At 46.9% G+C, this 27,169-nt stretch overlaps 1 protein-coding gene and 1 long non-coding RNA gene across 3 annotated transcripts in view; one reads left to right on the forward strand and one right to left on the reverse strand.

The window, feature by feature from the left end:
- Positions 1-466: 466 nt before the first annotated feature.
- The window catches only part of LOC109284602 (uncharacterized), a 36,555-nt gene continuing 9,852 nt past the window's right edge, over positions 467-27,169 (reverse strand). The window contains exons 2-3 of the long non-coding RNA XR_002092128.2: positions 10,699-10,845; positions 467-1,543 (exon numbers count right to left, since the gene is read on the reverse strand). This is a non-coding gene — a long non-coding RNA (uncharacterized LOC109284602). The remainder of the gene's footprint in view (positions 1,544-10,698; positions 10,846-27,169) is intronic.
- RASSF6 (Ras association domain family member 6) overlaps positions 22,086-27,169 on the forward strand; it is a 41,139-nt gene continuing 36,055 nt past the window's right edge. Inside the window, exons 1-2 of one of the 2 annotated variants that reach the window (XM_059722368.1) lie at positions 22,086-22,260; positions 25,023-25,405. The gene's annotated coding sequence lies outside the window, so the exon portion shown is untranslated. The remainder of the gene's footprint in view (positions 22,261-25,022; positions 25,406-27,169) is intronic. The other variant, XM_006265653.3, reaches the window with a different exon arrangement.

A 27,169-nucleotide genomic window follows, 5' to 3' on the forward strand; every position in this document is an offset into this window, starting at 1 on the left:
AGATTCTGCAACATACTGGTACAGAACGCTCCAGCAAACTCAATAGAACAGGTCAAGGCAGACTCAGTTAAATTGGATTGTGTCACAGCATGTGTTCAAGAAAGGTGTACCAGACTGATCTGAAATTAGGATTAGGTGTCTGAGTCACGTGATCATTTGATGAGCATTATAAAAAAAGTGTTCTTACGGAAAGAGGGCTATAGAGTTGGGGGGAGGGAGTGTTATAAAGTGTCTTTTGTGGGAGAACAGGATGGTTGTGGGTGAGGGAAGCAACAGGGAGGAGGGTTATGACTACCCTGCCCCAAGAGCAGAAAGAGATTGAATGCCATTGTAACCAGGGTGGTACCCAGTAATGTATTCCCCTCTCCAAATGAAGGGAATGTTAGCAGGACAGGTGTGCTGAGGGGTGAAACTGCCTGCGGCACAGTTTCCCTCCTTTCCCTATAGAGCAAGGCCAGGACACATGTTAGGCTTAACTATGTACAAGTTTAATAAGATATAGAAGTTATAGGGTTAACATATTTACACATAAGATATAGGAGGTAAAACAGCGTATATACAGATCAATGCAAATACTATATACAGATGAGGAATCAAAAAGGGGATCAAAGCAAGAGTCTCATTAGAAGTCATGCAAATCTTATATTCTAATAGAACGCCAATTTACAAAGCGTGAGGCACAGGATTCACAAAATATGAGGTGCAGGACCCAGGGGGCAATAAAGAAGAAAAAAAAAGCTGTATTAAAACAATAGCAATGCTCTAGGAGGAGTGGTACTAGATGAGAAGGGGGGGTGTGGGGAGCCCCCAGATAGTCCAACTGATCCTTTAACCAACTAAATACTCCAACTGCTCATTATGGCGGGGGTAGACCCTCCTCCCCCGTGGGAATCCTCTTCTCAGGAATCACGACTCCTCCGAGGGCCCAGTGAGGCTGTCTTCATCTTCCAAGGTGAGGTGTCTCTTCCTTCGGCAGGGGGCTCTCAGCTGCTTTGGGGCTCTCCCAACCTCTGGCCCTCTCAGGTCCCTGTGAACCACGCCATGCACTGTTGGCCCTGCCTTGTGCCAGGGGTTGGAGACCTGAGCCGCCTTATGCAGCTCTGGGGTCTCGGTCCACTCCCAGACCCTCTGTGCACCAGCTGTGCACTTCATGCCTTATCTCATGCTGGGGTTGGGGACTCAAGCCACTACATGCAGTTCTGGGGCCTTGGTCCACTCCTGGACCCTCTGTGCACTGGCTATGCACCACTCACCCTGCCTCATGCAGGAGGTTGGAGACCCTAGCTGCCTCATGCAGCTCCCAGGGTCTCAGTCCCTTCTAGACCCTCCATTCATTGGCTGAGCATAGACACCACACCTCCTCACGGCAGGGCTCAGGAACACGGCTGCTTGCCGCTCCCATCCAATAATCTGTCTTCGGGCTCTTCTCGGGCTATTGCTCCACCCCACTGGCTAGCACTTCCAGCTCTTCTTCTGCCCTCTTCCTCGTCCCTCGAAGCAGTCACCTATGTGCTGGGCACGCTACCTTTTCCTGTTGGAAGCTCTGCCCCCAGATTGCAAAGAGACCAATCAGAGAGAGACTGGGTTAATCCCCTCTCAGGTCCAGCTCTTCACCTCACCCCTGGGTATGGGTGGGGCAAGCCTCTCCCTTGCCATCACTTGATTGGTGGGAACACCCTACCAATTGCTCAGAGCCCTTCCAAGCCAGCAAACTGGGCTGCTGCTAGCAAGCCCGCCACACCAGGAAGATGATTAGGAAGAGACCTGGTGGAGTGTATTGTTGCGTGGCCTGGCACAGTTGACCTGCATAGAGGAGACTGAGGAGGTTGGGGGGCAGAGGGGGAATGTATGAGCAGGAAGGATCTCTGTGCATGTTGGGAGGACTTGATAAGTTGGACACCAAGGGTACATTTCAGCCAGTGGAATTATTGTTCCACCAGTTGAAATGCTCTGTGAACAAGCATTCAGAACACTTCAACCAGTTAAATGGCTGACGCAGTGGAAATCTCAACCACAGTGGACAAAGTTAAAATTTCCAATCAACTGGGGTTCAAGCATTTGCATGAATACTTGTACACCACCCAAGAGAGGAAATATTATTATACTGCTTCTGGCTGTGAGTGAATTAGTGAAGAAACAAGAAGAGAGCTCGGTTGAGTTTAGTGCCGTGCTGTGAGGCAGCATACTCTGGGGCTGCACCCTGAGATTTCTCTACTGTGAGTGAACTAGTGTCATTTCACAAACATTCTCAGCTACCACCTCAGGATGACTTGTTTGGAAGTGGTTAGTGGAGGGGTGGGAAAAAATATTCCCAGGGATGAGCATGAGGGAATGCATGGCTACCTGGGCAAAGCATCCTGGTTAAAAATGGTTGCAGCTGCAAATAGCTTGATCCCATGGGTGGATCTAGAATTTTGAAAAGGGGGTGCAGCTGGTGAAGTGTATCATCACATATAAAACAATGTATATTTTCTCTAGTTAAAAATGAAGAAAAAGCTTTAATAAATATGCTAGGACTGTATTACTCCATTTAAGATGGTAGCAAAAACAAGTATAACTTCAAAAAACAATCTGCAGAGCTGTGAAATAGCTGTTTCTGGTAAAGAAGCTCCTAACAGACAACAGAATTGCAGAACAAAGGATAGCTTGATTGGTGGAACATCAAGACCATTAAAAAGAAGAGAGGGCTATTAACACCCATGAAATGAGGAGTTTAGAAGGGATAAGGCAGATTTATAATAAGCCATGAATTCAATTGACTTCCTTAGTGATGCCTGACTAGAAATTCTGCCACTGACAGGCAGTCAGTTTTAAACTTTGGGTGGACCCAGGAGTCAAAGCGGGCTGTAAGTGCACCCAGTGCACCCCTTTCTCCTTCCCCCAACCTTGGATCTGCTCCTTCTTGATCTTGTCAATACATTCAGTGCCACTAACTTGGCATGCATCTACTTTTGTATTTGATCTTGAAGCACATGTATCTAGCTTCTCTCTTCTGTTTCCTTCAGCCAGGTAAGTGAAGTTATTTTTGACAGAAGACTGGCATAGAGATGATCCATTACATTGCCAGTTTGCTGTCCTGGAGCTGTTATTAAACTCCATGCTTATCTAACTTTCTCTTAGCCACATAGCCAGACTGGGCCTGAGACTTAAAAGAATGTGTGGAGGCTTGTATTCAACCAAAGGGACTCTTGAGAGTCTGGTGACTACATATCCTCTAAAAATCTGGCTTTTGTTCCAGGGAACACTGAGACTGCTCCTCATCTATTCATCTGGAATATTTTATGGGAAGGAGGGAGTCATGCATGTAGGTTAATACTAAAACTTAGATTTGCTATGCAGCTAAATTTAAATATGCTGCATGAAGACTTGATCCTTCTCACTCCACTCCCCACCACACCACTGCTTCTCTCCCCACCTCCTCCATAGCAACGTAACATGTAGCTAGTGACTTTGTGAACTGGACATGTTCTCACAGCGCTTAACTCTCTGATGCTAACTTGCACCTTATATTAATAGAAGAATGATCTGGAATAACTTAGTTCCCTACTTCTCACCTTGGATTCCCCTTCAAAGAATAGCAGTCAAAGAGCAGGAAACGTATGTAGTGTATGCAGAAAGGGATAAGAAGCCATTCAGGAAAGAAGCAAGGATTTGCTATAACCTTTCTTTGGGCCTTGTTACACAATAATTGTAAGTGGCTCCTGGAGGTCTTAACCCCTGGATTGTCTACACATTAACTTTTGAAGTCCTTTTAAGCAGTTGTCATGTAGCTCTAAGTTATGCCACTCCAAGGCAGGATTATCTCTGATCCACACTACTCAGTTCCTGTTCCATTAAGGTGTCACCACTTTCCACAGATATGCTGCCCAAGTTGAAATCCTTCAGTATCCCAGGATCTCACACACTCCACCCATACAGAAGGGATAGAAACCTGTCCTGGTTCACCAGCCCTCTAGTGGTAACTCGCAGCTACAGCTCGTAGTCCTGCCCTTGCTCACCAGGCCTCTAGGGGAAAGTCACAGCTAAGCAGGTGGGAGACAATCAGAGAAGGTTTCTAGGCTAAGGATGTGACTGCTCTAAACTCCAAGCTAGCACTAACAGCGATGAACAGATGTGCAGCTAAAGTTGTAACAAGGCCCTTTTGTTAATTACAAATAAAATTCTGGACATGCATACTTTGTAGTTCTGTGCTCTTAAAGGTCTCTTTCCACCCCGCCCCCCTCCCAAATCTCTGGTCATGCATGTTCCTGAGCTCCAGTATTGTTCCACTAACCAAAGGTGTTCATATTTCTCATCTCTAAAATAGAAATCAGAACTAGGCCACAGCAAGGGAGTGGTGCAACAGTAGAAACAAATACAAATAAGTCCGAGACAAGTTAAGCAAGCCAATATTTAAACTTATCTACCCAGTCCATTAGGAAATGGGGAACAAATTTAATTATAAAACTTTGTCTAATTGAGATAGGTTTGCATCTATTTAAATAATTTGAATGGAAAAAAATGGAATTTGAAAAATATTATAGTATATTTTAAGGTGATTTCTATGAGTGTCTTTCTTAATGGGCACTTAAATTGATGGTCCTGAAACTCAACTGACATCTGCTAGTTCAGGGGTGGGCAAAATTCAGCCCGTGGGCCAGATTTAGCTTGCCAGGCCATTCTACCTGGTCCACAGGGCCCTAAAAATTTTAGAAAATTAATATTTATCTGCTCCTGGATGCCTGTCAAAAACAACAGGGACCAGGGGCAGTAGGACCCAGGGGAAGACAGAAGGATCCAGTAGCCAAGCCCACCTGCCTGGCCCTGCCCCACCCCCAGCCTCCTACCCCCCACACACCTGGAAGCCTCTGCCTAGCAGAACAATCTGGCCTGGGAGCTTGGGGCTTTTCCTGCCTCCCTGTGCCAGAGGGAAATTCAAGTAAGGGTCAGGGCAGGGGGAGGCAGGGGAGGGCCATGGGGATCACCCCAGTCCTTGGGGCCAGGCCAGGCCAGGCAAGTTCCTGCTGAGTCCCAGTCTCGCCATGCAGCCAGGAGCTTCATGGTGCTGGAGCAGCCAGCGGGCGGGCAGGGAAGTAGTTAAAGTGGCTGCAGGTGGGAAGCAGTGGCAGTGAGCAGGTGCACAGAGCACAGTGACAGTTGGGCAGGAGCGTGGGGCCTGTGCTAGTGTCCTGGGGCCAGAGCTGGCAGGGCAGCAGGAGTGTGGGATTGAGCTGGCAGGGGCTCTGGAGCTGGGATGGCTCCCTGCTGTCCCTGCTGGTGCAGCCCAGCCTGGATCCATAGACCCCAGCCCAGGCCCCACGCTTCTGCTGCCCTGCTCTGTGCCCTGCTGGCGCTGGCCCTGGGACACTGGAGCAGGCCCTGTGCTCCTGCCCAACTGTCACTGAGCTCCACACACCCACTCACTGCCACTGTCCCCACCCCCATAGACACTTTCACTGCTTCCCTGCTCACCCACCTGCCATTCCTGCACCACGTGGCTCCCAGCTGCATGGCCAGACCATGGGAGCACAGGGCCTGTGCCAGTACCCCGGGGAGCGGATAGTGGGCTGCGTGTGTGCATCCATGCAATGAGGGAGGGAGGGACAGAGTATGTGTGTGTGTGTGTGTACAATGAGGGAGGGAGGGACAGTGTGTGTGTGTGTGTGTTCATAAGGCAACTCCCACATGCACACCTCACCATATACATGTACCTACACACCCCTCACACTGCCATACACACAGACCCCCACACCCATACCCCCTCACAAACCTAGCCACCCTCCCCCCCACACAGCTCCCCATACTCATCACACCCTACATATCCACACACACACCCACATGCTCCCTCACCCAACACCCTTATCCACTCCCCACAGACCCCACATACCCATACACCCACAGCCCCCCACAAACCTATACCAACCTGCCACAACATACAGGAGTAAGACTTCATTTTAAGCTATTGTGCAATCACCTCTATGTACACTACACAAACACATGTAAATCAGGACAAAAATATTTTTTTAAATCAAATTAATGAATATTGTAGATGTTCAATTTTTAGAATATAATTTGGTATTTTTCTGGTTCTGAGACAGCAAAACCCCTTGCTGAAAGGAATACATCTGAGGGCAAGGTCAGGGGTTAGAGGGCGGGACTTCTAGTCACAAGATGGCAACCGGGGGGAGGGGCACCTATCAAGGGGCAGGGCTACCTATGCGGCCCTTGACAGCTTGCCAAAACTTGGTAAGTGGCCCTCCGCCCAAAATGATTTACTGCCCCTGTGCTAGTCTGAACTAGTCCATCTTCACTTCCTTTCCTTTCTCATGTCCTTGTGACAAGGTATTTAGCAAAATTCTCAGATTTTGTTGGACTCTGACATTTCATGCCAGGAGTGCTTCTACTAGGGCCTCAAAGTTGTGACCTCCAGGCTGTCAACTGTGTGCCTAAGTGCTTTCCCACCCAAGCCCCCATTCACTGACATCAGTTTATCTATGCGGATCTATGCAAGCTGAGGCTCCAACATTGGCATTTAAAAATATTAAAGAACAGCACTGGCTTTGGACTGGGTGAGAGTCCATTAGAAATAAAGAAATGCACTCTCAAGTCAAAATAGAGACACATGTCATGCTTTTCCACTCTACAAGCACATCTGTGTGTCAACTCTCAGGCTTTGCAGACAATCAAAAAGCTGATCTGTAATGTGCTCAGACCAAGTTGCTGGATCTGGAAACATGAGTAGTTTGACTCATGAATCACATTTTAGGTCTCAGGGCTTCAGGGCTCATTGGTAGCCATGAGGTGAAAAAATTGTGATGTAAATTTAAGGATCCTGACTGCACAATCTAAACAGTAGCAAAACTGAAGCAATTTCTCAACAGCATAGATTACATAGTTATGACCCAGATGAAAGCAGTATACCTGTCTACCCATGATTGTTTCTTTCAACACACCCAGCATTGTGTGCAAATGCAAACTTCTCACTGATTTCAGTTCTCGGCAAACTGTACAACTCTGGGAAATATTAAGTGTGCCTCTTCTGTAGATGCAGAGTATATAGAGTTTAACGTGTGAGTGTTGGGGGGGAATAGTCACTGATAACAGTGAAGAAGTACATGGGCTTAGTTCTAAATATACATTGTGGGTGTGTGGGCACATGTACACATGTCCATTTAATGCGCATTAGCCCGATTTAAAGTGCATTAAGGAAGTGTGTCTACACTTAATGCACCTTAAAAATACATGCACTTAATGCACCTTAAATGGTGATTTAAGGCTATTCAAAGCAGGTATCAAATTTATGCACAAATAGCTAAATTGCATTAGCGAACATGTAGCTACATACAAGAAAACCTCATTAAATACGCTGTCATTCGTTACAGAGCACATGCTGCTTTTTGGGCAGCAGTTTAAGGATAACCAACTATGAAGTTGATTAAATGCAGCCAACATTGACCATAACTATAAAGCACATAATCCATATCAGGCAAACACACTGAATCTTTTTTAAAAATCTTCTTTTCTGTGGCCCCTAATAAAAATTTTAAAAGGGCAGTTGCTCCCTGAGGAGGGAACAGGGGAACAGCCCCTGGGCCTGGAGTTACTACAATACTAGGCGAAAACTCAGAGAGGCTCTGACAAGCTCCAACACCTTCTCCTAGGATCAAAAATGCTGGTGGAAACTTTTTTTAATTAATTTATTTTTTGGTGTGCCCCCCTCCCCTTTTTTTTTAAAGGACAGTTGCTCCCTCAAGAGGAAACAGGCACTAGACATGGAGATACTGCAACCACAGGCTGGTAACCTCCCTTGGGTGCTGATAGAAACTCCTTTTAAAGTTTCATAGTTTTAAAGTTTCATAGTTGGTAGGGCTGGAAGGGACCTGAGATCATCTAGTCCGACCCCCTGCTGTGGCAGGAAAGAATACTGGGGTCAAATGACCCCAGCCAGATGTTTGTCCAGCCTCCTTTTAAAGACCCCCAGGGTAGGAGCCAGCACCACTTCTTTTGGAAGTTGGTTCCAGATCCTAGCCACCCTGACAGTGAAATAGCACCTCCTGATGTCTAGTCTGAAACTACCCTCTGCTAGCCTGTGTCCGTTGTTTCTTGTAACTCCCGGGATTGCTCGGGGGAACAGGGACTCTCCCAATGCCTGCTGGTCCCCCTTGACTAATTTGTAGACTGCCACTAGATCCCCCCTCAGCCTTCTCTTTTGGAGGCTGAACAGGTTCAGGTCTCTCAGCCTCTCCTCATAGGACCTGCCCTGCTGACCCCTGATCACGTGGGTGACCATCCTTTGGACCCTCTCCATATTGGCCACATCCCTCCTGAAGTGCGGCACCCAGAACTGGACACAGTACTCCAGCTGTGGCCTGACCAGTGTTGCGTAGAGGGGAAGGATCACCTCCTTGGACCTGCTTGAGATGCATCTGTGGATGCACGACAAGGTATGGTTGGCCTTCCTGACTGCATCCCCACACTGTCGACCCATGTTCATTGTGGCATCAATGATGACTCCAAGATCCTTTTCTGTCTCAACACTGGCAAGAAGGGAGTTCCCCAGTCTGCAGGTGTGCCGCTGGTTCTTCCTTCCTAGGTGCATTACCCTGCACTTGTCAGTGTTGAACCCCATCCTGTTCTCATCGGCCCACCCCTGTAACCTGTCTAGATCTGCTTGCAGCCTGTTCCTTCCTACTAGCGTACCCACTTCACCCCACATCTTAGTGTCATCTATGAACTTGAACAGGGTGCTTTCTACCCCCTCGCCCAAGTCACTGATGAAGATGTTGAATAGTGCAGGCCCGAGGACCGAGCCCTGGGGGACTCCACTGCCCACATCCCTCCAGGTCGAATAAGACCCGTCCACCACCACCCTCTGGGTGCAGCCCTCCAGCCACTTAGTGATCCATCTGACCGTGTAGGCATCAACACCACTGTCTCCCAGTTTCTTACTGAGAACGGGGTGAGAGACCGTGTCGAAACCCTTCCTGAAGTCCAGAAAGACTATATCCACTGCAACACCTGCATCCAAGGACTTGGCGACCTGGTCGTAGAAGGCCACCAGGTTGGTTTGACAAGACCTGCCCCTAATGAACCCATGCTGGTTGCCCCTGAGCATAACCTCCCCTGCTGGCCCTTCCTGGACATGTGCCAGGATAATTCTTTTGAAAAGCTTCCCCAGGACTGAGGTAAGACTCACAGGCCTATAGTTTCGTGGGTCCTCCTCCCTCCCTTTTTTGAAGATGGGGACCACAAATGCTCGTAGAGCTGTACCAGAGGTCCTGCAATGACACCTGCTAGTTCCTTCAGCACTCTGGGGTGGAGATCATCAGGACCTGTGGATTTAAATACATCTAGTCCCTCCAGAAGTTCCCTGACAAGGTCCTCATTAACCCTAGGCCTGGGTGTGCCACCCACAGGGCCCTCGGGGGGGGGGGGGGGCATTGGGGGAGATATCCAGGTCCCTCCTCAGAAATACAGAGGCAAAGAAATTGTTGAATATGTCAGCTTTACGTCAGGTGAGATGACCAGATTTCCTAGCGTGTCCTGCAGAGGCCCCGCGTTACTAGGCACCTCCTTTTGCCCTGCTATGTATTTGAAAAAGGACTTCTTGCTGTCCTTGATCTGGGTTGCTAGTCCCAGCTCCATTTCCGCCTTGGCCTTCCTGACCGCCCCCCCTACATTCCCAAGCTACCGAGGTATAGTCCTCTCTTGCGATGGGCCCTCCCTTCCAACGGGTGTATGCCTCCTTTTTTGTTTGGAGATGTTCCCGGATGCTTTTGGTGAGCCATGGGGGCTTTTGCGCCCTCTTGCCCCCTTTGATTCGTCTAGGGATTACTTCCCTTTGAGCTTGGAGGATCGTCTCCTTAAGGAGCGACCACTCCTCCTGGACACTCAACTCACTCCAGCTCTGGGACCTCAGTGCTTCCCCCACTAGTCTTCTTACCTCATTAAAGTCCACCCTCCTGAAGTCGAGGGCTGCTGCCTTGCTGGAGGCTTTCGCCACCTTGCACTGGATGGTGAATTCAAGCAGACGATGATAGCTATCACCCAGGTGGTTAAGCACCCACAGACCCTGTACCAGGTCATTGCCTGTGGCCAGGACCAAATCCAACAAGGCATCTCCCCTGGTGGGGCTGTGCACCTCCTGGGTTAGATGGAGGACCTGTATGTCAGTTAAGAACCTGCGTGAGTGGTCAGACCTGGCTGTCTGCTCCTCCCAGCAGATGTCTGGCAAGTTTAGGTCACCCATGACGACCACATCCTTGGACCTAACTATCTCCGTGAGCTGACGTAAGAATTCCTGGTCTCAATCTTCTCCTTGGTTGTGTGGTCTGTAGTAGACCCCCACCGTTAAGTCCCTTTCTCCCCGACCCCCTTGTACTCTAACCCAGAGCGCTTCCATTTGCTCCTCCTCTGACCCAGTGATACACATTGTGGATGTGTGTTGCTCCTTGACATAGAGCACCACACCCCCACCCTTCCTACCTGTCCTATCTTTCCTGTAGAGCCTGTAGCCTTTGATATTCACTGCCCAGTCATGTGTTGGGTCCTACCACGTTTTGGTGAGCCCTGCTATGTCTGGGTTGGTGCTGGCTGGCAGGAGGACTAGTTCCTCCTGCTTGTTCCCCTGTGGACATTAGTATAGAGGCATTTGAGGCCTCCTGAGGGTGAATGGACCGCCCCCCTAATCCCAGCGGTACTCAGGCCCACGTCACTTACCTGATTACCTGCTTCTCTTGTCATCGGTTTAGGCTGGGCTGCTCCTGCAGGTGATGCTTGGCTTGCTTGTCTGAGGCTTCCTCCACCCACGTCTTCCCCTTCCCCCAACGAGCCTAGTTTAAAGGCTGCTGGAGGAGATCCGCCAACCTAGAAGAGAAAACACGTTTACCAATTTTGTTTGTTTCATTTTTGTTTCGGCCCTTAAAAAAATGGGTGAGTGTTCTCTCCATGGGAGATTGGCATTGGCTGGGCCTTGTGATACTGCAATACCAGGCCAGCACCCTCCCGTTGGTGCCAAAATGCTACATTTGATATGCTGATGGAAGCTTTTCTTTTCTTTTTTTAACGAATTGTATTAAAACACACACTTATCACACTTATCATTTATTAAAACACACGCAACAATCACCATCCCTCCATCCAACTTTTTCTAGAATACTCCAACACCAACATCTCCTTTTTAGACATGATGATCAGTATCCAGAATGATAAAATACAGACCACGTTATATAAGAAACTCACAGACCAACAGACATATATGCACAGAACCAGCAATCACCCTAAACACACCGAAAAAGCTGTGATATAGAGCCAAGCTCTCAGATACCACCAAATCTGCACTGAAGAGAACACCCAGGATTGCCACCTCACCAATCTTAAAAAAGCTTTCACCCAACAAGGACACTCCTCCGGAGAGATGGATCGCACGTTTGAAAGAGCCACCCGGATACCATGTGAAGAACTGCTGCAGTACAGAAGAAAACCCCCCACAAATTGCACACCGCTGGTTATGACATATCATCCCTCCCTTGAACCTGTACGGAAAATCCTCAAACAATTGCAACCCATACTAGAAAGAGACCCTATTCTTAAAGAGATCTTCTCAGAGCTTACCATCCTGGACTTCAAACAAGCACCGTACTTTGCTAACCTCATCACCAGAAGCACACTTCCTCAACCCCAGAACGCACCAAAATGATCCAGACCGTGCCATGACAAGAAATTCAAAACCTGCCAACACATCTCCATCACCCCCACAATCACTACACCCCTCACCAGAGCCATCAGCATTCCCGGATCTTACAGCTGCACCTCCAGAAATATAATATATCTCATCCAGTGCACCAAATGCCCTGATGGAAAATATGTAGGAGAGACCAAATAACAACTGTGCACCAGAATGAACGCACACCAGAAATCTATCAAAGACAGAAATACCCAATTACCTGTGGGGGCACATTTCTCACGAGAAAACCACTCTCTCTCCAATCTCTCAGTCCTGATCCTCAAAGGAAACTTACAAAACACTTCCCAGAGACAAGCCTATGAACTCCACTTCATCAACCTCCTGGATACTAAAAATCATGGACTAAATATAGACATTGGATTTATGACACATTATAACCTGCCTGACATCTGACTCCCCAGGTACCGCTCCACTATTCATCCCCCTTCTCTCCCCGCCCCCCCAACCCAGCCTGTCTCTCACCCATTGACTCCTCAATCTACATTTTTACTGACTGCCTGTCTTGTATGCATACCAGCCCAGCCTCTGGCTTCTTTACTTTTCATTCCATCCAGTAAGAGCACACACCAACTGCTGAAACTTCCTTAGCCTAACGAAGGGTTTTTGAACCCAAAAGCTTGCTTAATAATTGTTTTCCAACTATTTAAGTTGGTCTAATAAAAGATATCAGATTGACCCAAAGAACCTTGTCTGCCTATGTCCTTAGACCAACACGGCTACAACCTACAACACGGCTACACCCCTGTAACACTTATCACCCTACACTTACAAAACTGCACGTATGGCACATCCTTGTTTTACCAAGACTTCATAGCACAGAAACAAGTATGTATCAGAAACATACAACTACATATATTAAACCCTTAAATAACGTACATCAAGTGCCCACAAAAAACAAACCCTTACAGAAATCTTTTTCTTCATACAGAACCCCATGAAAAACTGTTACCTCAATAACCACCTGAAATTCTCCACTCCTCTCATCAGGCCTCTTGTTGGTTTAGTGAAACAGGTGCATCCAATCCTTTTTCTTCCTTTTCATTTCTACCTCTTCTTCTCCCATCTCTTCTTGATCCTAATTGATGTAGTATTTCAGTTCATGCAGCTCCAGCTTTAGGCACTCTTTCAGTGAAAGCCAACCCCTTAAACACCCACAGGTTTCTTACTTACCATAAACTAGTTTTAACACATGCTAATAAAGTCCTTAATAATGTTCCCCCTGCCCCCTTTGGTAAGAGTCTTTATAGTACCATCTTTCATGCTAACAACAGGTTTATTTTGGTGATGCTCAAAAAGCAGAAGACCCTTTCATGCACCTCCTTTGCATATGTACACTCCCAAAACACATGTCCCACTGTTTCTTCTTCCCCAAAGCTCTCCCTTGCGCACCTTGATGAGCTTGTCAAGCCCCATTCGCAATGCACTTCTCTCACTAGCAAAGTATTTCTTACAACCATCCATGCTAGGTCAGTATGCGCACCTTTTAGTTGTTTACCTTCCACCTCTTTCCACACCTTCTTCATTTGTCCTTCTGTGAAGTTTTTCCACTGATGCCATCCTGTCTCTCTCCCTTACCCCTTTCATCAATTTCTTATGATCTTTTAGGCCCTCCAACCCTACCTTCCCTATTTCATACCTCTGTTCTACATGAATCCTTCCATCCTGATGTAATGAAGTGGTGGTTACCACACCCATGAACTTTTCTAAAAGGTCTTAAATACTCCCCATTTCCTCAAAATTGCAGCTGCTTGACATTGGGTGATAGGTGCCGCTTTCCCCTCTCCCTCCATTACTGCCTTGCATATCACACTTACGTCTTTCAAATAGATGAACAATCCCACGTCTGGCAACCCCCACCCCCATCTCTTTTGCTTTGTACAGTTCAACTGTAGCCACGCTTTTTCTTTTGGCATTTCAAAAGAACACACACATTTCCTTCTACTTTTACTATCTGCTGCCACATCAGTGGGAATGCAATTCCAGTATACAGAATAATCTGCAGTAGCACAGCCTTAAATGCTGCCACTTTTCCAGCAAAGGACAGTGTCCTTCCGAACCATAACCAAACTATTTGCTGCTACCTTTTCCCATGCTGTATTACCTTTCCCCTCGGTGTCCATTGGGATCCCTAGCACTCTGATTTCTCTCTCTCTTATTTGATCTCCAAGTCCCTCGACTTCTCCCTCCAGTTCCCCACTCCCATTATGGTGCTTTTTGATCTATTAAGTTTAGCTCCCTGTGACAGGGGTCCATCCCCGAGCCTGTCTAACGTAGGCCTGACCCTCTGTCTCTGGGGTACCCACCCACCTATCTCACCTGACATGCCTTGATGGAACAATAACTATGATGTTACTTAGGTGGGAGGCTCCCCATTTACTACCCCGACGCTAGTGGTCGGTATCCACCACTCCAAACCTCCCCTACATGGTGGCCCATGCCTTGCAGATGGTATATAAATGTTGACCTGTGCCCTAGGGCATGGGGGGACTCACTCCCTGTTGCTGCACCTCTTGGCACTGGGGTCTGCCCCCCCCCCCAGCTCTGGGTACCTTGTAGACTCCTGGAGCCTCATTAGCCACAGCAACAGTCTGGCCAGCAGCCACAGTGTTCCTGGGTAGTTCTGCTGTTCAGGAGCTCTCTTCCCTTGCCTGCTTGCCAGAGACCTCCTCCTGTCAGCCTTGGCCCTGGGGTTTATATGTGCCCAGAGGCCTATCCCCTTCCTGTTAGCTGACCGGCCTGGGTGGTTGTGTTATTAACACCTACCTTCCTGGTGTTTGGTGTTCCTGTAGACTTGGGTCTTAAAGGGGCAGCCCTGCCTCTTAGTAACAGGACTAGGGTTCTCTGTTACACTCCCATTACTTCTCCATACTCTTATATATGCTTTGGCACCCTTCCCATCAAAAGTCTATCTCTAACTACTACATTTATATCATTCATGTATAGTACACATTTTGCTTCTTCCCCTTCTAGTATTCCACTTATGACCTTGTCTTTTCTTATTCTTTGTGCTAATGGTTCCATGCCACACACAATTAGTAGTGGTGACATGGGACACTCTTCCTTGTCTCATCCCTGTATGGATTTTAAAGGCCCTGCTTAGGTGCCCGTTAACTTGGAATTGATTCTCTGCTTCTCTATAGAATAACTTTACATATACATCCAACATATACATTTCTCTGGGAACCACATATTTCTTAGTACCACAAATACGCAATCATGATCCACTTTGTCATGTGCTTTCTCTAAATCTAGGTTTGCTATAATTGGGAGCATCTACACGTTCATTAATGCACCTTAGATACCGCACATTTAGTTTAGTACTTGCTTAATAAAGTACTAACTAAATGTGCAGTTACTACAGTTACCGTGCAGTAGCACCAGCACATGATTATTTTGTGATGCTTACTGTGCATTAGCCTAATAACACTGTGCAGTAGGCTATTAGCAGTTTTTAACTGCCATGCTACTGTGCAGTGTTATTAAGCTAATGCATGGTAAGCATCTTGTGTAGACGTGCCCACTATGTTTATTTTTCTTTCTTTGAAAGTTCTTCTTTAGGTACAAAAGGCACAGGAAGAAAACAAATGGGAGTATGGGGACATTGCTCAACAACTCAGGAGAGCTGGTTACCGGCACTCAGGAGAAAGCTGAACTCCTGAATGACTACTTTACCTCAGTCTTTCACCAGACCAAGGGGAAAAAAATGCCAGGTAGAGTGCAGGATGAGCACGGTAGGAATAATCACCATCCTACTATTGCCGTAGAATTGGTATATTACCAAGTTTAAAAATTAGACATATACACATCAGTGGGACCAGATGATATTCGTCTGAGGGCGCTGAAGAAGCTGGCTAAAGTCATTGCAGAACCCCTGGAGAAACTCTTGTACAACTCGTGGTGCTCTGGAGAAGTCCTTGAGGACTGGAAGAGGCCCAGTGTTGTGCCCACCCACAAGAAGGGTAGGAGGGAGGACCCATGTAACTATAGGCCAATCAGCATAACTTCCATCCTAGGGAAAATCCTAGAAAAGTGAGACCTCATTGGTGAGACCTCAGCAGAAGTATTGTATCTAGTTCCTGGCACCACACTTTAACAAGGGCATGGACAAGCTTATGAGAGTCCAAAGAAGAGCCACCTGTATGATCAGTCTTACATGGCAAGCCATATGAGGAAAGGCTGAGGGATTTGGGACTCTTCAGCCTAAAGAAAAGAAGGCTGAGAGGGGACCTGGTAGCAGCTTACTGCTACACTAGGGGAGTACATCAAGGGCTTGGTGAGCAACTGTTCACCAGGGCACCCGAGGGGAAAACTAGGAGTAAAGGCCACAAACTCCTGAAAGACCAATTCAGGCTCAACATTGAGAAAAACTTCTTCACAGTCAGGGTGTCTAAACTGTGGAATAAGCTTCCTCCAGAGGTGGTGCAATCCCTGGTAATCTTTAAGAGGAGACTAGACAATCTCCTTGCTGAGGTCACCTGACTCCAGTTATCTTTCCTGCTTGCTGCAGGGGGCTGGACCCGATGATCTTCCAAGGTCCCTTCTGGCCTTACAGTCTATGAATCTATGAATCTATGATATGGGACACTGTATCTCTGATTGCTTTGGAGATCCTACTACCTAGTACTGTGCATACTTGTTCTTCATGTATTATCTTTTGGAGGTTTTTCCTCATCCTTAAAGTCAGTGTCTTGGTTATTAACTTATAGTCCATATTAATGAGTGTAATCAGTCACCAGTTTTTCAAGAGTTCCTTCTCCCCTTTCTTGAAGAGTAAGATCATAATGACTCTTGTAAAATGTTTCCCTCTTTCTCCTGTTTCTGCTATTTCCTTGAACACTTCCAGTCCACTCCATTCCTCTCTACCCATCTTCCTCAGTGTTTCAAACAGGAATTGGTGGGATACTCAGTTGTAAGTATTCTCCAGGTCCAGGTTTAGCATGACAATATTCTGCCCTCTCTCCTGTTGAAACTACAGCACGTCTCACAGCTGCATCAGGACTCATAGTTTCATAGTTTCATAGATGTTAGCGTCGGAAGGGACCTATTAGATCATCAAGTCCGACCCCCTGCCCTGGGCAGGAATGAGTACTGGTGTCAGATGACCCCAGCCAGGTGTCTGTCCAGTCTCCTTTTAAACACCTCCAAGGAAGAGGACAGCACCACCTCCCTTGGAAACTTATTCTGTTAAATCTAGATACCCCAACAGACACCCTGGTAAACATTGTATCCCCTATTTCTTGCTGCCCCCCCCCCCCCCGATGAGTTTGTAGGTAGCCACGAGATCACCTCTCAGCCGCCTCTTGCGGAGGCTGAAGAGGTTCAGGTCTCCCAATCAGTCCACATAGGGTTTTTTCTGTAGGCCTTTAACCAGATGAGTGGCCCTCCTCTGAACCCTCTTTAAGCCATCCACATCCCTCCCACAGTACAGCACCCAAAACTAGACACAGTATTCCAGCTGTGGCTTCACCAATGCCGCATAGAGGGGAAGTATCACCTCCCTAGACCTGTTTGTGATGCACCTACTTATGCAAGAAAGGGTGCGGTTACTTTACTTATTACCTCATCACATTGGTGACTCATGTTCATTTTGGAGTCGACTATGACTCTGAGATCCCTTTCCGCAGTTGTGCTACTTAGAGTGGTACCTCCCAGGCTGTAGGAGTGTTGATGATTCTTCCTCCCCAGGTGCAACACATGGCACTTATCCTTGTTAAACTGTATCCTATTCTGTTTGGCCCATTTCCCCAGCCTGTCCAAATCAGCCTGGATTCACTTCCTGCCATCTAGTTTGTGTACTTCCCCCCTATGGTTTGGTGTTGTCAGCAAACTTGGACAGGGTGCTTTCTACTCCCTGGTCCAAGTCACTAATGAAGATATTGAATAGTACCAGTCCCAGAACAGAGCCTTAGGGGACTCCACTACCCACATTTCTCCAGGTAGAAACCAGCCTGTCTACCACCACTCTCTGGGTGCTTCCCATAAGCCAATTTTTTACTCACCGGACTGTGTAATAATCTACATTGCAACTGTTTAGTTTATTTATAAGAATTGGGTGTGACACTCTGTTAAAGGCCTTTTTAAAATCTAAGTAAATAACATCTACCTCTATTCCTTCCTCCAAGCATTTTGTGACCTGGTCATAAAATGAAACAAGGTTAGTCAGGCAGGATCTGCCTGCTATGAACCCATGCTGATTGCCCCTTAGCATCATTTTACCCACTGGTCCCCCACAAATGTGATACTTAACAATTGTCTCAAAGATCTTGCCAAGGATAGAGATGAGACTAAGCAGCCTATAGTTACCTGGTTCCTCCTTCCTCCCTTCTTGAAAATAGGGACAACATTGGCCCTTTTCCAATCCTCTGGGACCTGTCCTGAGCACCATGAGTGCTCAAATAGTTGTGCCAGTGGCTCCGCTATGATTCCAGCTAATTCCCTAAGCACCCTAGGATGAAGATCGTCAGGATCTGTTGACTTAAATACATTCAACCCTTCCAGGTGCCCCTTTACTAGGTCAGCTCGAATAGTTGGTGGGTTGGTATCTATACTGGTCTTACCTAAGGTCCCAATGGGATGCGTATTTTTTTTTGTGTCCAGGAACACGGATGCAAAGAAATCATTTAGACTCCTTGGATGTGGCACACCAGCACCATGCATGACTGGTCCTCATGGATGATGGACTCTAGGATAGATTTGAAATACTCAGGCAAGACTTTGGTCAGCAGCTTATAATCAAAGTTTAGGAGGGTAATGGGCCTCCAGTTCTTCAGGTCTTGGGAGCTGTTCTAATTAAAATACAGCTTTAAATAAGAGAGTTCTTCAGGTCCCCCCTTGGGCCATTCTTGTAAGCAAGGGTCATGCATGGCCCTCCTGCAGTTGCTCCTGAAAGACTTCCAGCAGATCAGGGCCCACCTGGTCCCAAAAGGCCACATAGGACTCCTTGGGCAGGCCATCTGTCTGAGGAGTCTTACCATTCCTGAAGTTGAAGAGGGTCCTCTCAGCCTCCTCCAGCATCCACTCTTCCTCCAGCTTCTGCTGCTCATCTTCTGCAAGGGTCCAGGTGAGCTCTTGCAGACACTGTTGCATGGCCTCCGGCTCCTCCAGGTGTGCAGCATAGAGCTCCAAGTAGAAGGTGGCCACCACCTCCAGCATCCTCTCCTTCGACCGGTGCTCCAACCCCACTCCATCTCTCAATCTGGTCATGTTCTTTAACCTGCTGAAATAAGCAGACCACTCCTCCCCCTCCTCCATCCAAGAGGCCCAGGCCTGGAAGATCTTTTTTTCTGGCCTGTTCCATGTACCAGGCTCTGATCTGGGCCTTCGCCTCCAGGATGTCTTCCCTCATGTCCCAGCCTGCCCTTGTCTGCTTGTTCAGGTCCTGTAAGTTGTGGTTCAGGTGCTCATGCTACCTCTTTTGGAACTGGGCTTGCCACTTGCCAGCCTGTTGGAAGAAAGCCTTAGTCCTATCCTTATTGCTGGCTCACCACTCTGGTTGGCTCAGGTACAGGGCTTTGAGGGTCCTCCACTCTGTGTAGTGCTCCCTGTAGTTGCACTGGGTCGTCTTGTCCTCCAGGAGCCTCACATTCAGCTTCCACATCTCTCAGGCTGTCCCTCTACCCCTGCCTATACTGTTTGGAGACAGTGGTCCAAGAAGCAGATTGATGTGGATTGGGCTTTCCCTGCTTTCCAACCCTCACAGTGAAAGACAAAGTCTATTCATGACTTGGTGCTCCCCATGGGGTCCACTAAAGTAAAGTTTGCTCTAGGGCCTTGAGCTCCCTTACCCATATCCACCAAGCTGTGGTCACTGATGAGCTGCTTCAGCAGCCTGGAGGATCTGTCCACGCCTGTCTTTCAGGCTCTGCTCACTCTTTCCCTCATTGATGATGTAGTTGAAAACCCTGGGATCACTACTGGCTGGGTTCTCAGCTTCATCACAGCCATGTTTTCCAAGAAGATGCACCTCACTTCTTTATATTTGCCAGCATGTACACATTCATCATATTGAAAGACATCACCCCCGACCCCTTGTTTCAAAAATGTCTGGCAGTGTCCTGCCTACAACTATTTCTCTGTGCTGCATGGGACATTATGTCTTCTTTCAGGATGATTGTGACACCAGCAAATTGTCATCTGATCCACTCCACATGGCTTGGCCATGCAGCCAGCATTTGTAAAACAAAGGAAAGTTTGTTTGGCTGGGCAAGCCACACTCTTGGAGGCAGATTCTGTTTCCAGCTGCTACAAAGTTGTTTGCTAGATTGAGTCCCACTTCCTTTTTCACCAGGCTTTTTACATTTGCAGAGGCAATTTTTATCTTCATCATCTTCAGACTGTAGGGGGGGGATCTGAGTTTTGAAGTCCTTTCTTTTGTGGGGGAGGGGTGCAGGATACCACCATTTTCTTTCTCATGGAAACCTGCTTCCACTTCCCCTGTTCCATCTCTTTGGGCAGGGAGGGTTTCCCCTCTTCCCAACCCCTTCCCAAACCCCTGCGTTGTGGGCTTCTGCTGTAACTGAGGCTCCCTCTGCCTTCTTCTGTAAGATGGATACCCTTACTTCCCCCCCCCCCCCCTTCCCTTGCTCCTTCACTGGGCTGGCCAGATGCTGGATCATCTGTTGGATCTGTTTTAGGGTCTCCTGGTAGTCCTGGAATAGGGAGCGGTCTCTCCCTTCTGAGATGTCCTTCTCCTTTCCCTCCTCCTTTTCCTCTTCCTCCCCCTTGCTCTTTGGTAACATTAGGATGGGGGAGCTAGGGATTTCTGGATCCTCAGGGTGGGGGCGGTGCCACCTCCTCTTCCTTCTCCTTTCTGGATTTATTTGTGTGGGCTCCTAGACATCTCTTAAAGACATGCCCCCTCCTCTTCACACAGGTTGCAACAGCACTCTTTTTCACAGTCCTCAGCCAAATGCGTTTTCTCATTGCAGATGGCAGAGACTTTTATCATGCACTGTGCCCTCACATGTCACTCTTCCCCACATCTCTAGCAGAGCCTGGGCTGTCCCTGATAGTAGACCAGGCCCCTGTGACGGCCCAGGGAGAGTGCTGTGGGTAGGTGCTGCAGCACACCCGGGTTCTCTGGGTTGCTCCTCAAGGTGACCTTTACTTTCCAGGCTCCAGTCCATATCCCCACTCCATCTAACTCTTCCCTTGTTTTCCCCACTTTTTCACAGTGTCTTTGTAGCCAGAAGTGGATATCCTCCTCTCCTATCTCTGCAGTGTACATTTGGATCTTCACCATTTTGTCTTTCCACGTGTCTCCCCCAACAAAGACAAAAGCCTCCAGTCTGGGATCTCCCCTGGCCTACTTGAGTCAGTTCTAGAAATCCAGTCTGGCTCCCAGATTCCTGAACCCAATCTCTCAATCTGACCCACCCACCAAACTGAAGAGGTAATGCAAATTTTTCATCTCTACCTTGAGTAGAGCTTGTAGAATTTCCTCTCTCCTCATCCCATTTGGCATCTGCTTCGGGTGTATGTGGCATGTGTTTCCACTCCCATCCCTGCCCAACCCAACCTCACTTCAGTTCTTCATATCCAATACCTCTGTAAAAGAAAACAACTAGCCCCCTTCCCCCTCTCCAATATTTTCTCCCACTCCACTGCCTCTCACACAGTGGAGTACCCCCCCTTACTGCCCATCCTATGCCCCCCTCTCTCAAATGGGAGACTGTGGCTGTTTCCCAAGCCTCTTACCTTCCTTTCCCCATGAGGGGATTTTACCTATATGCGAACATCTGCTTAAGAGCAATATATTGCCAGAATCTTGTACTGTTGTATACGTGCCTCTTAAAAAGCAGCATTTGATCTACAGTTTGACAAATAATTGATTATGCAGTTAGCTGGACTGAAATTAACCTCAGTTGTGACACTGAGTGTGATGAGGCCAGATCTTGATTAATGAGCTTTACATCCATAAGGATATGATGTGGTTATTGCTTAACTGCATAATAGCCTTCTGTACACAGACGTAATTGGTTTAGATGTGTCTCCATCAGACTGCATATAGTTGCCCTGGTTGCTTATCGGCTAAGAACATAAGTAAGTAATGTCATGGCACATCTGTGAAAAGGGTAGATTAATGAAAAAATCCTGATGGAGTCTAGGAATTAGGAAACAATGGGAAATAGTACTTTCACCAAGAAGATGCAGTGAATATTTTCAAGATGCATCTGGCTAGCAAACAGTCAGCCAGGTGCCCTCTCATGTAAAAGTCAGCTGTTAAAGTGTTAACCAAAGTAGTTGACCCACTTCTTGTATAGGTGTGTAACTCTGAATAAGGGAGTGCTCCTATCAGCTGCTCATAGGAAGGAAAGTAAATACTCCCAACATGCACTGAGGCACAGGGAGTGTCTCAGGTTTCCAACACTTCCCAGCTTGTTGAGCAAAGTAATAATTAACAGCTCCCCGGACCTGCATAAACTATCCGGACATCTGTCAGGCAGAGTGTAACGCTGTCATGCTTCTCCAAGGGCTGAGTAAGAGGGCATGCGAAAGTCCTCCATTACTTCTCATTTCATTTTGATCATACAAAGGTAAGTGAATTTAAGAGTTGGAGCTGCTCTTGTGCTTTCTGCTTAAAGTATGGTATCCTTAGGTGACTCGAGTACTGTGAAATCATAGAGAACTCATGTCAAATTCCATTCAGTCACTAGGTGAAGTAGAGGAAAGGATAAGTGCAGTCTGAAATAATCTCTTTATAGGAAGACTCTAGTCTCTAAAGGTAGACCCTGGAATTCAGAACTGCGAGAAAACAAGCAGGTGGAAGAGTGGAGGAGTTTTGCATTGTTGCCTGTTTTGTGTGTATAGATGAAAGTCGTAAATCTCTGGTGTGGTCACTCTGCTTCTTATCGTTGCTTTAGTTATAATAGTAGTCATATAGGTGCTCAGAGTGACCTTATCTTTTCATAGTAGCAAGAATTTCAGGTAGCAGGTATTTGTTCCTAAGCACCTGTAATCCCTAATGAATGTTTCTTTTTTAATATTAATGGATTATTTCAGTTGTCTGTAACTGACTAGCTCACATAAACCTTTTATAACAAAATTGTATATTATATATGTATATTATATAAAAATTCCTGATATATCATTTAAAGCAGGCAAACAGAACAAGGTGTTGTAAAAGTCCTAGCCTTTTGTCCTTGCACCCATGAGAACTGATATTTATCAACCCACTCTAGCTGCCTCACATTTTTTTAAGGCAAACAAATAAATGCTAAACCTGATGTAACCAGCCAGTTAAACTGAGCTTGTCATACCTGGAACTATGGCCCTTTAGTCACTCTTTTATGTTCTTAGCTCCCTAGTTGTGCAAAGTAAAACAAAACAACATGTAACAAGAATAGGTTGTATTTTGCATAATAGCTTTCCCACTACTGGAAATAAGTAGTTTCCTTTGGAATGAACCCTGTGCTTTATGATCACAATGTTACCTCATTTAAAACATCATAAAACACTAGAAAAGCAGATGAAAAACAGTTTTATATAATTTAAAAGGTGACATTTTTCATAACATAAACAAAATGAACACCGCAAAACCAAATAGCAGAGCAGCACAGGGTTCTGTGGCGTACAGAAATTGCACATCAAAGTTCATTGATCCTGAAATATTTCATGACTGCCCATGATTCTACAAATATACCACAGACTTAAAATGTAACCAGTGCACATTATATTAATGAATGAAGTGAAGGAATGCCCCATTTTCTCTAAAGTTCACCTCCTTGATTATGGAGGACATCTCAGAAGATGCACTAGAAGGGATGAAAGCTACTATCCCAAGTTCTTTAAACTCCTGCATGGCTGAGCAGCCATGAATGTCACCTCTCCTTCTCCTGGCAGCCATCTCCATCAGTTCAGCCCTTTTTACCCCTCACTGAAGGGGTAGATCATTCTCAGACTTCCTGCCATCATGGTTGGCAGGCGAGAGTTCAGTGTTTGTGAATTAGCCCCAAAAAATCATTGAAGTGGCTTAAAAATCAGGACATGCAACGCTGCTTTGCTTTCTATCTGACTTCATACTAATGGAGCTAACTCTTTCTCTAAAAAATATTTATCAAAAGTAATTATTCATGGGGAGGGGATAGCCTGCCATTTTAACCTTTTGTGACAAGCGGCCCATCCTCCATTTTTGTGTGATGATTTTGGTTCAAAGTTCACCATTACATATATGCAAACTTGCAGGCCTCCTTAGCAAGCTGATCAGAGGTGGATGCAACTTTAGTCTCTCCCAGCCTTGAGACTGAGATGGTGTTGCTTTTACTCAGTATCACAAACCTCATCACCACAGTCTCCTGTGTTATACTTAACCCCCAGGATGTTCCTAGCTTTCTTCATATAAGCTCTCCTTTGTTCCTCCACATTTTGCTGTCCCACCCTCAGTTTCCATTCTGAAACTTGTTCTCTTACGCAGTCCTCACAGTTAATGTTCAGTTTTCAAGCCACAGGAGCCAATACAAAGCTATTTCCCCCCAAGATAGTTTGGTTGGGGTCCCACTGGAGAGAATGGGAGACTGCAGTCATCTTTCCTGCTAGAGATCAGATTGTGGGAAGCTGTAAAAAGACAATAATATAATGAGGCTTAAACAGCTTGGAGCTATGTACTGTTCTTCTGTACTATACAGTTTCCATGCTGTTGCCTCTGCCTCAGTTCTTTTATGGGCAGCAATCTGAGCAACTTGCTCCTTCCTTGACACACAGACATGAGAAAGGGAAGTAACTGGCATATAAACAAAATGAGGTGCTGGAGGATGGCTGCTTTTGTGATGGATGGTGCCCTCGATATAGTATGCAAGGGATGTTCTACTCTGAGGCAGACCTAGTGGTCAAAAGCATTTGTCCTGAAAAAGTTGAGCCAGACCAGAGGACAGCTGAACTTTTCCTAGGTAAATCCTGATAAGCTTGTGCACAGTAAGCAGTCCAGCTAGCCATGTATATAGATTTCATATACATTAGGGGCTGGACAGGATCTCATGAGATCATTGAGTCCAGCCCCAGTCCCCCCTCCCTACCCCCCTGCCCCCCTCCCCATAGTCAGGAAGTCAACTGGGGTCAAGGGACCCCAGCAAGAAATACATCCACATATTTTTTGAAAGAGTACGGAGTAGATGCTTGTGCCACCTCTGGGGGGAGTTTGTTTGAGACCCTGGACACTCACACTGTAAAGAACATTTTTCTTATATCTAACCTAAATCAGCCTTTCTGGAGTTTATGGCCGTTAGAACTTGTTAACCCTTGGGGAGCTCTGGTGAACAGCTGTTCTCCCAGGTCCTGATGCACCCCTCTTATATAATTGTAGGCTGCCACCAAGTCCCCCCTGAGCCTTCTCTTCTCCAGACTGAAGAGTCCCGAGTCCCTCAGCCTCTCCTCATATGGCCTGCCCTCCAGGCCTTGGATCATATAAGTGGCTCTCCTCTGGACTCTCTCAAGCTTCTCCACATCCCTCCTGAAGTGGGGGGCCCAATACTGGATGCAGTCCTCCAGCTGCGGACTCACCAGGGCTGAGTAAACAGAAGGATGACTTCCGTGATTTTCTTTGAAATGCACGGGTGGATGCACACCAAAGTTTGGTTTGCTTTGCCAGCCACAGCATCGCATTGGTGGCTCATTCATCTTGTGGTCAGTCAAGATTCCCAAGTCCCTTCCGGTCGTGGTGCTAACAAGTGTAGCACTGCCAAGCCTGTAAGTGTATTGAAGGTTCTTCCTACCAAGATGCAACACTTTACACTTCTCTAAGCCATCAGGTTTTGGTCGGCCCACCTTAAGAGCATGTCCAAGTCAGCCTGGATCCCCAGCCTGTCCTGCTGTGTGACCGCCCTCCCCTTGTGTGTGTGTGTGTTTTGCTATGTAAACCAGCTGACCGTGAGTAATCCCATAGACACTCCCAGCTGGAAGCAGCTGGGAGAACAAGGACCCACCTTAGCCATTTGGATGTGGGGTTTGAGCTGGTGCAGTTCCCACCCTGTATTAATGGTTGTTCGTAAAGTGGTACAGTGGATGCCAGGCATGTTTCATTTGATTGACTTGCACATGCATTTAATATGAACAGTAGAAGCAGGAATAAAAAGTAACACTTTTTAAAAAAGTAGTGGATCTTTGACCCAACTGTTATTAAAATTAAAAATTCAAAACATTGACATTTTTTTTTCTCACCTGACCAGTTTAGTAGCTGACCAGATGATGATGTGAGGAAATGTGGAACCATTTATAGAGATTTTCCTGTTGGTCTTACTTTCAGATTTTGAAAGAAAATGATTTTGACAAAACTCAGAAAATTCCCACTAGTGTACTGTGGAGATGTACTAAGGGTCTGCAGGTCAAATGACTGCAACAGAAAACCCATCACAGTGGGTAATGGAGTGGTTAGGCCACCAATGAAAAATCTTCCTCTGTTGGGAAAAATGCTCTTCTGCCTGTATTTGGTACTTCTTGAGATCAGACCCTTAGCTGTGTGAACCATTTGACAAGATGTAAAAATTAATCTGTCATAGCAGTATGATCAACAAAGTAGCACTAGCACACACTAGATTAATAATTTAGATTTAATATTTTTTCCACAGTAGTAAAAGTTAAAGTGGCAGTTTCTCTATTATTAGCCAGTCATTTTGTCATACATATATATCTCCATTGAGTTGGACACTGAGTGGGGCGAGGTGGACACACTTAGGGGAGAGAGAAGCTGCAAATAGATTTAGAGAGACTACAAAAGTGGGCAGACGAGAATAGGATGGGGTTCAATGTAGACAAATGCAGGGTGCTGCACCTTGGGAGAAGGAGTCCACAGCATACATACAGGCTGGGGAGTTCCCCTCTTGAAAACACAGAGGCGGAAAGGGATCTTGGAGTCATTATTGACTCCAAGATGAACATGAGCTGCCAATGCCAGACTGCAGCCAGCAAGGCCAGCCATACCTTGTCATGCATACAAAGGTGCATCTCAAGCCAGTCCAGAGAGATGATACTCCCCCTCTATGCGACTTTGGTCAGGCCGCAGTTGGAGTACTGTGTCCAGTACTGGGCGCCGCACTTCAAAAGGGATGTGGCCAGCCTGGAGAGGGTTCAGAGGAGGGCCACCCACTTGGTGAGAGGGCAGCAGGACAGGCCCTATGAGGAGAGACTGAGGGACCTGAACCTGTTCAGCCTCAGCAAGAGGAGGCTGAGGGGGGACCTGGTGGCTGCCTGCAAACTCACCAGGGGAGATCAACAGCAAATAGGTAGAGCCCTTTTCTCCCCAGCACCACCTGGGGTGATGAGGAACAATGGTAATAAGCTGATGGAGAACAGGTTTAGGTTAGAGATCAGAAGGCAATATTTTACAGTTAGGGTGGCCAAAATCTGGAACCAACTTCCAGGGAAGTGGTTCTCGCCCCTACCTTGGGCAAATTCAAGAGGAGGTTGGATGATCACCTGTCTGGGGTCTTGTGAACCCAGCATTCATTCCTGCCT

This window comes from Alligator mississippiensis, chromosome 2 (genome assembly GCF_030867095.1).
Source record: "Alligator mississippiensis isolate rAllMis1 chromosome 2, rAllMis1, whole genome shotgun sequence".
NCBI lineage: Eukaryota > Metazoa > Chordata > Crocodylia > Alligatoridae > Alligator > Alligator mississippiensis.